Below are 17,720 nucleotides of genomic sequence, written 5' to 3'. Positions count from 1 at the left end.
ATTCTCCCCATGTCGGCATGGGTTTCCTGTGGGCGTTCCCGTTTCTTCCCACAGTCTGAAAGACATGCTGGTTAGGTGCATTGATCTGAATGGGTGCGGAATGTGACGACTGGGGGAATTTCACAGTAACTTCAAAGGGCGGCACAGTAGCATTATGGTTAGCACTGCTGCTTCACAGCTCCAGGGACCTGGGTTCAATTCCCGGCTTGGGTCACTGTCTGTGTGGAGTTTGCACATTCTCCTCGCGTCTGTGCGGGTTTCCTCCAGGCGTTCTGGTTGCCTCCCACAGTCCAAAGATGTGCGGGTTAGATGGGTTGGCCATGCTAAAAATTGCCCCTTAGAGTCATGAGACGCGTAGGTTAGAGGGATTAGCGGGTAAATATGTAGGGATATGGGGGTAGGGACTGGGTGGGATTGTGGTCGGTGCAGACTTGATGGGCTGAATAGCCTCTTTTTGCACTGTAGGATTTCTATGATTTCATTTCCCTAGGCGGGCTCTGAAGTCACACCGCCCCCAGGTGCCATTAATAAAATTAGAAACGTACCTTACGATTAGAGTTAATTGCCTTTTCACCATCAAAATTGGTGTCCTGTCCCCTCAATGCCCAAAATCTGCTCTTCATGCTCCCCATAATTGCTAAATCTGATTGGACATTGGACATCCAGTCAAATGCAGTCTGCTTCCATTTCAGGACAACAAGATGTTGAATTTGCAGCCAAATCCAGTCTGCCTCCTTAATTGCCTGCTTAATTGTTGGGTGCACTTAAGAACATAAGAACATAAGAACATAAGAAATAGGAGCAGGAGTAGGCCATCTAGCCCTTCGAGCCTGCCCCGCCATTCAATAAGATCATGGCTGATCTGTCATGGCTCAGTTCTACATTCCCGCCCTCTCCCCATAACCCTTAATCCCCTCTCTTATCAAAAACCCATCAACCCGCTTCTTAAAAATATTTAGCGAGGCAGCCTCCACCACTTCAACGGGCAGAGAATTCCAGAGATTCACCACCCTTTGAGTGAAGAAGTTCCTGGTAGGGGATGGGGAAATGGCTGAGGTCTTGAATAACTTTTTTGTTTCGGTCTTCACGGAGGAGGACATGAGTAATTTGCCGGGTGTTAGCGATGGAAAGATGGTAGGACTGGAGGGTCTCAATGACATAATTGTTACTAGAGAGGCCGTGCTCGACAGACTGGAGGGGCTGATTGTGGACAAGTCCCCAGGACCGGATGGAATGCATCCGAGGGTTCTGAAAGAAATGGCGGAGGTGATAGTGGATGCCTTGGTGGTTATTTTCCAAACGTCGCTGGATTCCGGGGAAGTGCCGGAAGATTGGAAAACGGCTAATGTTACGTCGTTGTTTAAGAAGGGTGGCAGGCAAAAGGCAAGGAATTATAGGCCGGTTAGTTTAACGTCTGTTGTAGGTAAAATGTTAGAACCCGTCATCAAGGAGGAAATAGCGAGGCATCTTGAGGGGAATTGCTTGATAGAGCAGACGCAGCACGGTTTCGTTAAGGGGAAGTCGTGTCTGACAAATTTATTGGAGTTCTATGAGGATGTATCTAGGGCGGTGGATAGAGGAGAGCCACTGGATGTGGTCTTTCTTGATTTTCAGAAGGCGTTTGACAGGTACCTCACAAGAGGTTATTGCAGAAGGTAAGGGGGCATGGAGTTGGGGGTAGGGTGTTAGCGTGGATAGAGGATTGGTTGTCAAATAGGAGGCAGAGAGTGGGAGTTAATGGGTGCTATTCGGATTGGCGGTTGGTGACTAGTGGAGTGCCCCAGGGGTCGGTGCTGGGGCCTCAGCTATTTACCATTTATATAGATAATCTGGAGGAGGGAACCGAGTGTATGGTGTCGAAATTTGCTGATGACACCAAGATTGGTGGAACGGCAAATTGCGCGGAGGGTGTGGAGAGTCTGCAGAAGGATCTAGATAGGCTGGGCGAATGGGCCAGGAACTGGCAAATGGAATTTAATGTTGGCAAGTGTGAGGTGGTCCACTTTGGTAGGAAGAATGGTAGGAAGGACTATTACTTACGTGGCGAAAAACTGCAGCAGGCGACGGTGCAGAGGGACCTCGGGGTCCTTGTGCATGAGTGCAAAAACCCAGCCTGCAGGTGCAGCAGGTGGTCAGGAAGGCTAATGGGATGCTGGCCTTCATAGCGAGGGGGATTGAATATAAAAGTAGGGAGGTCTTGCTGCAGCTGTACAGGGCATTGGTGAGGCCGCAGCTGGAGTACTGTGTGCACTTTTGGTCGCCGCACTTACGCAAGGATATTTTGGCCTTGGAGGGAGTGCAGAGGAGGTTTACTAGGCTGATACTGGAGTTGAGGGGATTGAGCTATGAGGAGAGGCTGAATAAACTAGGCTTGTACTCGTTAGAGTTTAGAAGAATGAGGGGAGATCTCATTGAGACATATAAGATGATGAATGGGATGGATAGGATAGAGGTGGAGGGACTCTTTCCGCTCAGAAAGGACAGTAGGACATCTTCCAACTCCCTTGCACACCCATTGATCATAATGTGTGCAAGCGCAAAGATATCAACCACATGCCTGACATCTTCCCATGCTATTTCGCATGAGTTTAGTTTGGGCTTGGACCCACCCATTCAGCATTAAATTCTAGCCCTTAATTATCTCTTTATTGAGAGACTTTAATGCATTTATTTGAATGTGAAGATTCTTCTTTAAATACTAAGGTTAAAATAGACCCATGAATGAATATACAGGCCTAAAATGATGTATGACACTATAATGGGTGTGATAGTGGTCTTTGATGGTAAATATGAACACAATTGAATGAAAAAGATGAGCAGAGAAAAATCTAGAGAATCATTAAGTATATTGCAAAAAATACCTTAAAACATTTTCTCAATGAGATTACTCTTCAAAAATATACCAGCGTTCAAGTATAAAGTGTTTATGTTAGAGGAATGTGCAAAATTTTGGAGAATTGTTTGATTTGATTGTTGTGCAATTTGATTTGATTGTTGTGCAGTATATACACAAATAAACAAAGAATGAATATGGATCGGAAGAGCATTATATAAGTTTGATTTAAACCATTTTAAGATTTTTAAAAATAAGAATTTTGCACTTCTGACCACTTAAGTTTGACTTTCATGGGTAGAATTCTTGGTTTATTGCAAGTGTACTTTAAATGATTAAATGGGTCCAACATCTAGTTTGTAAAGATTAAGAAGGGTGTTAGCCATACAAACATGTACTCAGTTGGCAGGTGCCTAAACTATTCAGTATGCAAATAACATCTTTAGTTTCCCTGAAGAGATCTTGTGCAGAGAATATATGAATAGGGATGTTCATCAGAATGTACAAGCTAAAGTAGTAAACCAAATTGTACGGAAAGAAAGGCAAATGATGCTTGGATATATTGCAAAGCACCCCAAATGCATGATAACACAAGACACAAAATTAACTATGTATCTTAACGTACAGATTGATAGTCAGATTTTTTTGCAGTTTAACTTTGTGTGTAGTTATTTGTTCCCAATGATTTTTCTATTTCTATTTCTCAGAAATATGACCATAGCAATTTATTAAACTGCATGCGCAGTGCGAAAAAAATTTGAAAAAGCATGCTCGGCTTGGGAAAAGGAAAAAAAGCAGAGAGAATGGCTCTCTGACACAAATCATCCTCTGGGTGGGGCGGAGGGGAGGAGGAGGAGGAGGCAGGTCAGATGTACCTCGGGGTGGGGTGGGGGTGAGAGGGCTGATCGTTGTCTGGTGGTGGGGGGGGGGGGGAGGCTCGATTGCTCACTGATGGGGGCAGCAGATGGGTCTCTGGTGGGAGGTGTGGGCAAGGGCGTCCACTGCCACTCTGTGGGCGATCCCTCCTCCCCATCGGAGGAACAAATTTCTCTTCCCTATTGTGACAGTGTCTGGTCTTTGGGCTTTCATGATGGCCTCCATCAGAATACAGGCCTTGTGTAATCTGTCACTATCAATTACATGAACCAGGTATTCAATGGAGTCCTTGAAGAACTCACATTTCTCTCTCTTGACTTGTAGGTAATGCGCCTGCAGCTTTAAGGTATTCTCCAGGGTTTTCAAATGCTCCCCCACTATCAAACCCATGACCAAAATATCATGCACGTAGCACTGGACTCCTGTAAATCCACGCAAGATTTGGTCCATGGCCCTCTGCAACAGAGTCTAATGTAACGCCAAAGGGAAGTTGCTTACAGCAGAACAGGCTCCTGTGTGTGACTATCGTTAATGGTGGTTGTGAATCCTTCACTACCCCCTTCTGCAAATAGGCCTGCAATAGATCAATTTTGGAGAACTTCTTTCCCCCTGCCAGGCTACTGAATAGGTCCTTTAAGTGAGAAAGTGGATATTGATCTGCACACATGGCTGGGTTTACTGTCATTTTAAAATACCCACAGATTCTCACCGATCGGTTTGATTTCACGACTGGAACAATTGGCTGGCATTCTCACTGGTGGTCATTGGTTCCAATGACCCCAGAACCACCAGCCATTCCAATTCAGCCATCACCTTAGGCCTAGTGACCTTTAAACACCTTAGACAAGCATCCAGCTTCAGCCATAATTTAACCTTGACACCCTTCATCTCTCCAAGCATTCCTTGAAATACATTTTTATATTTTTCCAACATGTCTTGTAACCTCATGTTCAGGTCCACCAGCCTATTTATTATGCCCCAGTTCGATTTCAGTTTCTGTAACCAAGAGCGTCTGAATAATGTAGGGTAGTCACATGTCACCACATATAGTGGTAATTCGGCACATTGGTCCCTCAGCTGTACTTTCATCATTTGATTTGATTTATTATTGTCTCATGCATGGGATACAGTGAGAAGTATTGTTTCTTGTGCACTATATAGACAGAACATATATTTCATAGAGTACATAGGGGAGAAGCAAAGGAGAGGATGCATGTTACAATCATCGCTAGGATGTAGAGAAAGATCAGCTTAATATATGGTAGGTCCATTCAAAAGTCTGATGGCAGCAGGGAAGAAGCTGTTCTTGAGTCGTTTGGTAACTGATCTCAGACTTTTATATCTTTTTCTTGATGAACAAAGGTGGTACAGAGTAAGTTAGGGGTGCATGGGGTCCTTAAGAACATAAGAAATTGGAGCAGGAGTAGGCCATTTAGCCCTTCGAGCCTGCCCTGCCATTCAATAAGATCATGGCTGATCTGAAGTGGATCAGTTCCACTTTCCCGCTTCCTCCTCATAACCCTTAATTCCCTTGTCTATCAGAAATCTATCTACCCGTGAATTAAATATATTCAACGAGGTAGCCTCCACCACTTCAACAGGTAGAGAATTCCAGAGACTCACCACCCTTTGAGTGAAGGAGTTCCTCCTCAACTCCGTTCTATACTGCCCCCCCCTTATTTAGAGGCTGTGCCCTCTAGTTCTGTTTTCCTTCCTAAGTGGAAAGAATCTCTCTACCTCTACCCTATCTAGCTCCTTCATTATCTTGTAAGTCCCTATAAGACCCCCCCCCCCTCAGCCTTCTAAACTCTAACGAGTACAGGCCCAATCTATTTAATCTCTCCTCATAAACTAACCCCCACATCTCCAATATCAGCCTGGTGAACATTCTCTGTACTCCCTCCAAGGCCAATATATCCTTTCACAAATGAGGGGACCAAAACTGCACACAGTTCTCTAGTTGCGGCCTCACCAGTGCCTTGTACAGTCACAGCAAGACCTCCCTGCTTTTATATTCTATCCCTTTCGCTATAAAGGCCAACATTCCATTCGCCTTTATTGGAATGGATTATGTTGGCTGCTTTTCTGAGGCAGCATCAAGTGTAAACGAGTCAATGGATGGGAGATTGTTTTGCGTGATTGACTGGGCTATAATCGTAACCATGTGTAGTTTCTTGCGGTCTTGGTCAGAGCAGGAGCCATTCCAAGCTGTGATACCTCTGTGATGTATCTTTAAAAATAGGTGAGAGCTGTGGTGAACGTGCCAAATTTCCTTAGCCTCCTGAGAAAGTAGAGGCATTGGTGGACTTTCTTAACTATAGCGTCAGTGTGAAGGGACCAGGGCAGGTTATTGGACACCTAAAAACTTGAAGCTCTCGACAATTCCCATCTGATCACTGTTGATATAGACAGGGGCATGTCCTCCACTACACTTCCTGAAGTCGATGGCTATCTCCTTGGCTTACTGGCGTTAAAGGAAAGATTAGTGCTGTCAGACCATTTCACCAGATTCTTTATCTCTCTCCTGTACCCGTCTTGTCATTGTTTGAGATATAACCCACTATGGTGGTGTCATCAGCAAACTTGAAAGTGTACTTGGAGCAGACTTTCATCACACAGTCATAGGCATGTAAGGAGTATAGTAAGGGTCTGAGGACACAGCCTTGCAGGACACCACTGTTGAGGATAATCGTGGAGGAGGTGTCATTGCCTATCCTTGCTGATTGCAGTCCATAAGTTCATAACGTTGTGCAATGATAATTTTCTTAAACTGAAGATGAACAAGTGGAAGAATTTATAATAGGAAAAAGCCAGTTAATGATCTTGACCTCATGAGGGTTCATGATGTAAATATTGAAATAATTACCAACGACTAATAATAAAGTTGAATTGAGGGAACAGTGTAAAAGGCATGGGGTAGGATTTACTGGCTGCGCTCACCTTGAAACCGGAAAACCACACCCGAGGTCAACAGACCTTTCCATAGTCCACCTCTCGCTCGCTCCGATTCCCATGTGGGTGGGATGGTAAAATTTGCCCCCTGGTATCAAGGGATACACTGATTTTACACCTCAGAAAATGAAGATCCTTTAGAATAGACCTTGCAATCACACAGTTCTTCTGTGGCTGTAGACAACAGTGCAGTCCTTTGTAGATGTCTCTCCTGGTATTTTTGTCTTGGGAAAGTAGACTCTTTAAGAATACAGTGATTGTTGAACCAGGAAAGAATAGTATACTTGATTAAATCAGTTTTTGAATAGTGAGAATCATTCCTTGTCTCAGTATCACTGTTGAATGCATTCAGGGAAAAGGCTTCAATGCCTTAAATGCAGAACAAATCGGTTCTTAAACTAATTTGTATCCTTTGTTATAACAACTTTTAAACAGGAGTTTGATGAGGATTATGTATGTTACAGGCAGCACAGTGGCCCAGTGCCAGGGACCTGGGTTCAATTCCAGCCTTGGGTGACTGTGTGGAGTTTGCACATTCTCCCCTTTTCTGCATGGGTTTCCTTCAGGTCTCTGGTATCCTTCCACCCAAAATCTATTCAGACAAAATAGAGTTAGGTTAACTAGCTATGCTAAGTTGACCCTTAGTGTTAGTGGGATCAGCAAGGTAAATAAGTAGGGTTATGGGGATAGGGCCTAGGTGCTATTGTTTCAGTGCAGGCTCGATGGGCTGAATAGCCTCCTTCTGCACTGTGGGGATCCTATGATTATATCAGCATACATGCTTGCCTTTCTGCATCTCAATGCGTTGTACCATATTTCAGAGAGCCATGAAAAAGTTATTTTAGGGCTGTCTGCATGTTGTTGTCTGTGAATGACATTTGATTACAGGTGTAACCAAAGAAGTACACTTGGTTAATGCGGAAGAGGTATTGAGAAGAATTCAGGAGTCAAGAAAAAGGGAAAAATGCATTTTCCAGGTCAGTGTAGTAGCTTTCTTTGGCTACTGTTTGGATGCCCAAGGATTGACTTCCATTGGAAGTAAAGTGAGGGCAATAAAGGAGACACTGGCCCACAGAATTGCCTCAGATGTTAAATTATTCCGGAGATGGTTAATTATTATCGGAGTTTCATCCCAAACCTGTCAACATTATTGGCTCCTTTCCATGTATTGATGAAAAATCACCAGAGGTGGTTCTGAAAAGCACCATATAAAAAATGTTTAATAAACTCAAGCAATTATTACATTAATCTTGCCTACTGGTGCATTTTGATGCCTCCAATAAGTTAGTACTGATGTATGGCACTTCCCCTTATGGCATGGCACTTTTGTCTCACAGAATAGACGATGGGTGGGATTTTACGGCTTTGCTCATCCCGAAACCATAATCGCACCTAAGGTCAATAGACCTTCCCATTGTCTGCCCTCGCCCGCTCCATTTCTTGTGGCAAGCAGGCCGGTAAAATTCCAGTCGATGGGTCTGAGAGGCTTATTACATATATGCCGAGAACAATTTCAGAAGCTGACAAAAAGAAGAAGAAAGGTTATCTATTGTGTACAGAGTGAGAAAATTCCACCAGTATATCCAAGAAAAACATTTTACTGTTGTAATGGACCACGAGCCACTGTTGGGTCTATTCAAAGAGGATAAGGCTATCCTGCTAATTGCATCAACCAGGATTCTGCACCAGGTACTGATCTTATTGGCCGACAAATAGACATTTGAACACTGAACAGGGACACAAATAGCCAACACTGATGCCCTCAGTCATATTCCACTGCCAGAGAGCACCCCCCAACCATTCTCCCCTTAGAACCATAGAAAATCGTGATGGCAATTAATTTTCTAGACATTTTGCTAGTTTGAGGACAACAAAATAAAATTTTGGACCAGCAGAGGCCCATTGTTATCAAAGATAAGACACAAAGTATTGGCAGGTTGGCAGAATGAAATGATTTCTGAAAACATTAAACCACGTTAGCAAATATGAGCTTGGCTGTGAAGAAGGCATCACCCTAAGGGGATCGAGAACAATTTTTCTTGTGCCAGGGAAGGCAATACTCCTTTTAGAATTGCATAGCCTCCATCAGGGCATGTCAAAAATGAAGATGCTTGCTAAAGCTACGTTTGGTGGCCAGGCATCGATATAGAAAGATTGGTGAAGCACTGCGATCAGTGTCAGCTCAGCAGAAGTTACCTGCTTTTGCCCCTTCGCCCCCTTGGGAATGATTATGGTCGGCCATGGGTGCGAATCCACATAGATTATGTAGGACTGTTTTTCAGCCCCATGTTTCTACTATTGGTAGACGTGCTCTCCAAAATGGATGGAGGTATTTGGGATGAGATCCACAACTGCACATACCGTAGTTGAAGCTTTGTCAGTGCTTTGCCTCCCATGGCTTTCACAAGCACTGAATTTCGAAGCATCATGTCTTTCAATGGGATAAAGCACATAAGGGTTACACTATATCATCCCTCATCCAATGGACTAGGTAAGCGGGCAATCCAGATTTGCAAGGCCGGCTTAAAGAAACAGCTTCATTTTTAGAAACAAAAATAACTTAGTTCCTTTGAGTTTATAGGAACACCCTGCATTTGACTGCTGGTATATCTCAAGCAGAATTATTGATGGGTTGTTGTCTAAGAACCAGGCTAAGCCTGATATTCCCAAATTCAATGAGGAGGGTAGAGGCAAGACAGTGCAACTCAAAGAGGAACCATGATTTTAATAAGGATGAGAGATGGCCCATCAATGTGAAAAACTTCAGAAGTGACCCAAGCTGGGTTCCAGGAATTGTTGTGGCTAAAACAAATCCATTGTCTTATGTAGTGAGTGTGCAAGATAGGATTTGGAGGAAACATGTGGGTTATTTGCTTGAACAAGTGCCAGTGTTGCAATCTGATTCATTGTTGCCAGCTGGAAATGTTGGTGGCTGCCCGAGAAGTGAAGTGTCTACTTAGCCTGTGACAGTATTATTTCAACTGGAACAGAAGAGGTTGAAGCGTCAGTCTCAGAAGAGCGACCAAGCATAACCAATTCTACAGACAGTACCCCAGCAGAAGCACACAATTCAGTGGATTTATGTGAAAGTGGAAGCAACCAGAGGGACTGAGTTTTTCATGGATTAATTAAAAGTGTTAATTGTTGTAAATTATAAGGAATTATATAAAAGTTAACTGTTACTGAGTGTATGAAAAAAAAAACTTAGAGGGATGTGGTATCTAGCCCTTTTAAGGGGCAATCTACTAAAAGTGTCACATGACCCAGGCTAAACAATCAAAAACTGAATTGGGCCTCACTCCAATATCTGAGTCTGCCCCAACAGTTAGATCCTAGAGTTATGTCTGGAATTGGTGGAGTCAGTTTACTACAGTAGAGTTAAATCTCATTACCTCTTCTTGTATCTCACACAGACACCAGAAGCATTCAATGACTTGAACAAAAATGGACAAGTATACCTGGTAGATGTGCAGACTATGAAAGACAGAAGTTATCATTTTATACTATACTACATGGAATACTGACTAACAGCCATGTCTTTCACGATCTGAAATACAAGAGAGCAGCTGAGATTACTCCTGAGCTGCTTCTCATATTCCCTGACATTGGAGCTACGTAGATTCTTCAGTCAAAAACAAAGGAAGTTCACAGGACAGGTCATCCACAAACTGGCAGCACTAGGAAGAACTGGTGTTAGTGTCCCAGGCATCCCCAGAGATAAGGCTGTGTAGAATGCAATAATGGTGCTATGGAGCTGAAACTAAGGGATGTATGACAACAACTGTGCACATTGGAGCTATGGTGTCCATTTTGTTCAGCTCAAATGAATGGCAGTTATAAAAGATGGCTCCTTACTAAACACTCACTGGAAACAAACTATAGTGCAGCCTCAGATCAAAGTTGCCAGAGGAGATTCCTCAACAGTATCTCCACAGCCATTGAAGAACTGAAAACACTTCTTTAGGAGAATATGGAAAGCCTTGATCCTAAACTGGTCCATGAAGCATCTTCCATGGACAATTCTGAGCTGGCCCCAGAACTGTCCTCCATAGATGATATCCTCTGTAGCTTCTGGACCATCCAGCATGGACCATGGAACATGGAAGTGATTATGGTGGACAAGATTTCCAGAGATGTCATTTTGGGAGTAACTTCTTATCTAGACTCTAGGGGTGGTTTTGAGCAAGAATGGCAGCACATGCTCAAAATCCAGAGAGACTTGGAAAGTGTGATATGCCCTGAGAAATTTCCAAGTTCTGATCTTCCAGTTGGAAAATAGAAATAAATCTACATGCTCTTCTTGATCTACCCCATGTTCAGCAAAGCTCTAATAAATATGTTAAAAATGATTTCCCTTTCCTAAAACTTTGTTGACTCTGACTAAGCATATGATATTCTAAACACCTTGTTGGAAATTCCTTAATCAGTTTGCAATATATTCCTGATGACTGATGTCAGGCTAATTGGCTGTAGTCAGTCCCAAATTTAAAATGGAATTCTCCTGTTTATTATCACTTTTTTCAGAGTATATTTTACTGAGATTGCTAATTCACCGCTCCATTACACAACATAACCTCTAAAATAGCTTCAACCCTAGTTGATTCACAACATTGTTATTGGAAGTTATCTGGAAAGTCTTTAAATCTATCTTCCTCAGTACCTTTCCCAATCTGATTTGGCCAGTTTCTTAAGATCCCCTTGATTTTGTTCCAAGTGCAAATAATGTTTTGCTTAATGCTCTGTCAAATAATGTAACTAATGCTCATGGGTTTATAATCTAGTCTTCTGATACTTGTTACCTAATTACCATGTCATCTTGTTACCTCATCACCATCCATACTAGTTCTACCTCTTGATCTTCCCATCCAAGATCATTTTTCCTGCTGTCCTTACACATCCTTTATCATCAGGAATACTCCTCCTCCTTTTCCATTATGCCTGTCTCTTTGAAATAAGAAGTATGCTGGAATATTTATTTCCTGACTTTGGTCACCTTGCAACCATGATTGATATCTTGCAAACTTTTTTTTCTAGGTTAAATCACTTCCAGGTCATAAACCTTGGCACATGATTGGACAGACATCTGCTGCAAACTTTCAGACAGCTTCCAATTAGAACCCCACTTCCCAGATTAGCATCCAATTTGGGGTGTGAGCAGCATGAATGAATATACATGATTGAAAGACTACTGACAACATTCACAGTGGCTGCAATGAGATAATGAGGTTAGTCCTGACAGGATATAGAAACAAGATTGGGAAGGGCTGCACAATGTTTCACCAACATTTCCTGGGGATTATGGAGGCAGATGTAGTTTCCAATGGACAGGAGAAGGAAGCCATCCATCATGGCGTTACTAAAGATAACTGAGGTGATCAGTAGCTGTGTCATCATGACCAGGACCTGCATCCAGAACAGGAAACAATTTGGTGGCCTCTTAGAAACTGAAAAGGTGATTGTCCAGAGACCCTTAATTGGTAACCATGACTCCCATAGCCCCTTAGCAGTCTCCTGCACAAGGTTGAAGAGAACACTATTGCAGCAGTACAGTTATATATCTCACAAGGTTGCCTTATCACTTCTTATGTACACTATAACAATCACACTTAGCCCTAAAGTACTTTGTGCTCATTCCACAGTGAACCCCATCATATGTAAAAATGCCTTATGATTCACACACTGGATGCCTTTCCCTGATTGCAGAAGAAAGTTCAGAACCCTGAGAAAAAAGGTTCAAACCAGGAATGAAGTGCCATTAATGGAAATTCTGATGGCAAAGTAGAGGAATCCCTGGAGATTAGAATGTTGTTAACAAGCCAAGCAGTTGCTGAAGAAGTGTTGCAGAGATCAGTTGAAAGAATTATGAATTCATGATGGAGAAGGATCTGAGCAGTTTCTCCAATTGAGTAATATGTCCATAAGCATAAATTAAGCTCAGCAGCAAATGTGGATGTTAAGTGAATGGTTCTTCACTAATTAAAGTCTTATCTCTCCCACAATGGCAATGCCACAGGCACAACCCAGACCAGAGAAAGAGCAGCACTCCAAGGAAGCACCATCATATGAAAGTGAATTCTCCTTCAGCAGAGAGTCACATTGGTGAGACCTCAGTCACAGATAGAATGGGTAGCACAAAGTCAGCAGAAGCAGATGATGAAGGCAATGCAGTTGCTGGAGTCTCTGCAGGAGGACTGAGGATAGCTCCAAACATGATTGAAGGGCATACATGAAGCAGATGTTTATGGACTAGCACAGGGAGATAGGTGGGCCTCTGTCAGGGTTTCTTGAAGCATGGGCACTCATGCACAGAAGGTGGAGAAACCACCCATGTTGTAAATGCAACAATGATTCAGACATACGAATGCATGGCTTCTTTGATTGAAAGACTGGACAAGAATCATGTGCAGCAGGTCAACATATGTATTCACTCAGTTGCAGTAACGGTTCAGAGATGCATGGGAGTACTGTCAGGCACTTGCCCATTCTTGGTTCACTGAGGTTCAAGCGAGTCCTGAAAGGGGAGAATACAGTGGGGCTGATGGCAGTGGGTCTCTTCTCATTGTCTGCCACCCTGCTGCTGTTTTCCCAGCCTCTCAATCACAAATGCTCTCTTCCCTAAGGCTGCCCTTGTACAGATGCGGGTGGGCCAATCTTTGGATACCAGAACCCAGACATTCAGGCCGCAGGCATCTCATTCACTGGCTTCCTCCACATCTCATCCTGCCACAGGGACAACAGCATTTAGAAGTGGACAGGAACTATAAAATCCCATCCAAGGTCAATGGACAATTCCATTATCGGCCCTCACCTGATCCAATCCCATGACAGGCAGGGTGGTAAAATTCCAGCCAGAAACTCTTTGTACAATGGGATTCACTTCACTGCCTTCATTTAAAAAAATTACTGCATTCCTAAAGTTAGGAACAAATGCTCAGAATGGACCAGGCAAACCCAAATCCATTCTTTGCTTGCTCCAAATACTACATTTAAAATCCATTTGAATCTAATTCAAGGTCCCCTCAAGAGAGACAAATGAGATCCAAACTGACAAGGTGAGGCATTGCACCCCATCTGATCTGATGCTTGATCTTAGCCAAAGGCCAAGTAGTGAATGTCACTGTAAAAATGAATAACTTTATTGTCTTAGCCACTTGTTAAGTCCCATGTTGTTTAGGAGACAGATTGTTGTCTACCTTTCTTCTGAGGAGGATATGTACTCTGCACCATCTTCCAGCACCAGTTCCATTCCACTCTGTAGCACCAAATTATGAAAGAGCAGCATACCAAGATCATGAGAACCTTGAAGGGCAGTACAGAAGGGTTGCCCCTGATTGATCAAGGCATCAGAATCACGTTTTGACAAACCAGAAGCCTGCTTAATTGTTGCCCTGTTCAGATGACTATGGTTATTGTGTGTCCCTGTTTGGAGTTACCAGCTACACCTTCAGTGAGTATCCATTGTCATTCAAGAACCATCTATGGAGGCAGTCTGGTGACCTGAATAGGTAAGGCACTTGAGATACCACATTCTGAATGCGCCATGGCTACTAACCAGAAACTTTGCATACAGTTATAGTGGTGTACCAGCTGCACTTTAAAGGAGTGAAACTCTTTGCACCTAGTTGGTCTGACAGAGTCTTGATAGCCATCAGGATGGATGCAATCTTTCACATCCTGCTGTGGGGGCAAAAATTATAGCCCCATGCTGGGCCTGACTGGCAGCACCAATTTGAAACTTGATGTAATCCAATGCTCTATTTACAGGGCAGCCATCAAAGTGATGTCTCAGTTTCAATTTCCAAAAGCCCTTGATTATCCACATGACCTTCTCAGCAGCATAGTGGAAGCCTCATTTGACCAATACAATACATCATGATACAGATAAAGAGAATCATAATATACTAAATAGAAAGCTACAGTGCATTATATTATCAATAAATCATGAAGTTGAAAAAACTCCTGTTTAATCTTTTACATCCTGTGATTAATTCTTGCAAAGTATTTCTCCCTAGTCCTTAATTATCTCAATTTCAATGTTAACTCACTCCTGAATTTTAAAGATCCAAATTCTATGTCCCTCTTTATTTTATTTTCAATACTTCTCAAAAGGTACCAACCTGTTTAATCTGTGTTTCTGCATTATGGTTGCTTCATGTGCAACATACCCCTGTATCCCAATGTCATGCTGCATGTGATATCTGATCACAATCTTTTGAGTTTTTCCGATTATCTTGCCAGAAGGTTGTTGAATATCTGAATGTTTTTGTTTATGTTCCTCTGCGGGGTCAAAATATCTCAGCTATTAGCCAAGCTATCAAATGCAGTTTTCTTACTCAAGAGCAAAACACTACAGCTGAAGGAAATCTGAAATTTAAAAAAGTGCTGAGGGAGAGAAATAGAGTTAATGAGCCCGCTTTTACCATCAAGTTGCACCCATTTTCAGGCACAAAAACTTGGTAAAATAAGGCATGAGATGAGTAGTGCGACCCGTGCCCACTTATGCATCATTTCCCCCTTCACCAAGACACTAAAATGGCCACAATAGGGACCACACCCAAAACATGCATTTAAATTGAATTAATGGGCTGCATGCCCAATTTTACCTGCACTTCCCCCTTTACCACCACATTCTCCAATCTAGAATTGGTGCAAAACAGGCATGTTCCATAAAAGTATGATTCGGGCACGCCATCAGTGAGGTGGTCAGTGTATAGTGTCCAACGGCTCTGATGCTCATGCGTGGCCTTTTGTTGTGGCCATTTCTCAGGTTTGTGGCAGCTTTGCCAGTGTGTGGGAGGTGAGGGGCTGTTGCTCAGCAGTCTCCGATGTCCGACTTGCAGCTCGGAGCCAGGTCTCAGCACTGACCTCGGGTCCTGCAGTGCTGCTGGCACTCAGCTCACTTCCAGCTGAAGGATGAGCACAAAGCCCTTGCAAATTGCACTGCTGCAGCCTTTCCACTTTGCAAGGAGCTGTGATTGTGGGGAGCATGTGGCTGGGGGAATTGGCGGTGGGGGCTGAGATTGTGAGGATCATGTGGCTGGGGAAATTGATCGGGAGGCTGTGACTGTTGACATGCTAGGGGCAAGCAGCATTCCATAACCATTGCATGTGTCCCTCTGCATCTCCCCACCACCCCATTTTCAGAGTGATGAGATGGCTTTTGCGATGCAACCAATCGATCTTGCCGTTCCTCTGGTTGTTGCTGGAGCTGAGGAGGAGGAGCTGGAGGAAGAATTGTGGGCACAGGAGGTCTGGACTTTACCACTTGCAGGAGTAGAGGGAGCTGACCAGACAGGAGGTGGTCGCCATTTACAAGGAGGGGGTGCAGGCACAAGCAAAGGAAGGAGCAGATAGCCTGACAGTTCCATGCACGAGTATCATTTGAACAGATGTCAGACACCATGTACCACTGACGTGTCCGCCTCTGAAAGGAGACAGTGCAACACCTGTACAACCTGTTTCAGGACCTGGCACCTAGAGGTGGGGAGGCACCCACTGTCAAATTGTACTTTTATGCAATTGACTCCTTCCAAACTCCTAGCGGAGATGTCAGTGGCATCTCCCAGTCTGTCATGCACAACTGTGTCAAATAGGTCGCAGAAGCCCTGTATGCCTGGACTGGGCAGTACATCAAATTTAACCTGGATGAGGCCCATCAGGAAGCCTGGGCTGTAGGATTTGTATACATTGCAGGGATGCCTAACAACTGCTCACACATCACCCTCAAGGCTCCCCTACAGAATCCATGGAGAATCATCAACAGAAAGAAGTTCCACTCCCTGAATGTTCAACTTGTGTGTGATCATATGAACATTATTCATGTCTGTGCAAGACATCCAGGTAGTGTGCACAACAGCTTCATTGTCAGGAGCTCAGACATCCCAGAGGCATTTGAGGAGGACCCCAGGCTGCAGGGGTGGCTTATGGGTGATATGGGTTACATGCTTCAGACATGGCTGATGGCTCCTCTGTGGAGGGAGGCCTGTGTCTGAGGCAGAGACCTGCTATAATGAAGCCCATGTAGCCACCTGTGCAATAGTGGAGAGGTGTAAGGAGGTCCTGAAAATGCGATTCCGGTGCCTGGACCAATCTAGCAGGGCCCTCCAATACAATCCAGTGATCTCTTCCCACATTGTGGTCGTGTGCTGTGCCTTGCATAATCTGGCTGTACAGAGAGGTGACCTATTGGACGAGGAGAAGGATGTGGAGGCTGACCAGCCAGGCGTCACTGGAGATGGTGACCAGCAGGAGGAGGAGGAAGCAGAGGAGAAAGAAGATGAGGAAGAGCATGCTGAGGAACATGGAGGGCTGGCAGCCCAAATGAGGCATGCAAGGGTCGCAAGGGAGGCCTGATTACCAGGTTGTTCACTCGCTAGGGGTTTGAGATTGTGGGTTCCAACACCCTCCCCCCAAAATTCCTTCTATGTCCTGCAACATTGTCACACCAGATGGTGGGCCTGGGTACTGTGTTAGTGAGTTTTTTGACAAGCAGGAGGGTGATGATCACTCACTAAGTACCATTATGATGATGCCCTGGTGCAAACTAGTCTGACTCTTAACTAAGTTCCACGTGCACGCTGGTAACTGTGTAGTAGGTAAGGGATCTGAAACCCCCATACAGGGCCCTGGGGTGGGTGGGATGGGAGACGGGAAGGAATCGCTCATGGGTTTTGGGGTCCAATGGCTTCCTTTTCTCAGTGACACAACTTTGAGGGGCCTCCCCAACTGACATCAACATGAAGCAGCCCTCCGACAATCAATGGAAGATGATTCCTATTTGAAACAAATTAGTCACAGATGGGTGGTGAAAAAACATTTAATTACTATAAAGGTGCTTAAATAACAAGTTCTAACGTAAAAACTTGTGAACAGGAAACGTTAAGGTACTTAAATATCTTTGTAACTAGTGCAACCCTTCACCCTTGCCATCTCAGTGCAACTACAACTTCCTAACTTTGAGGCCTACTACTATGTCTTAGTGATTCCCCAGAATGTACATCAGAGGTACAGGGGCCAGCTGCCTACCTCACCCCATAATGAGAAATGTGGCAGGCATCCT

The sequence above is a fragment of the Carcharhinus amblyrhynchos genome, chromosome 1, assembly GCF_965287045.1.
Source record: "Carcharhinus amblyrhynchos chromosome 1, sCarAmb.v2.hapA, whole genome shotgun sequence".
NCBI lineage: Eukaryota > Metazoa > Chordata > Chondrichthyes > Carcharhiniformes > Carcharhinidae > Carcharhinus > Carcharhinus amblyrhynchos.
This window is presented reverse-complemented; position numbering follows the sequence as displayed.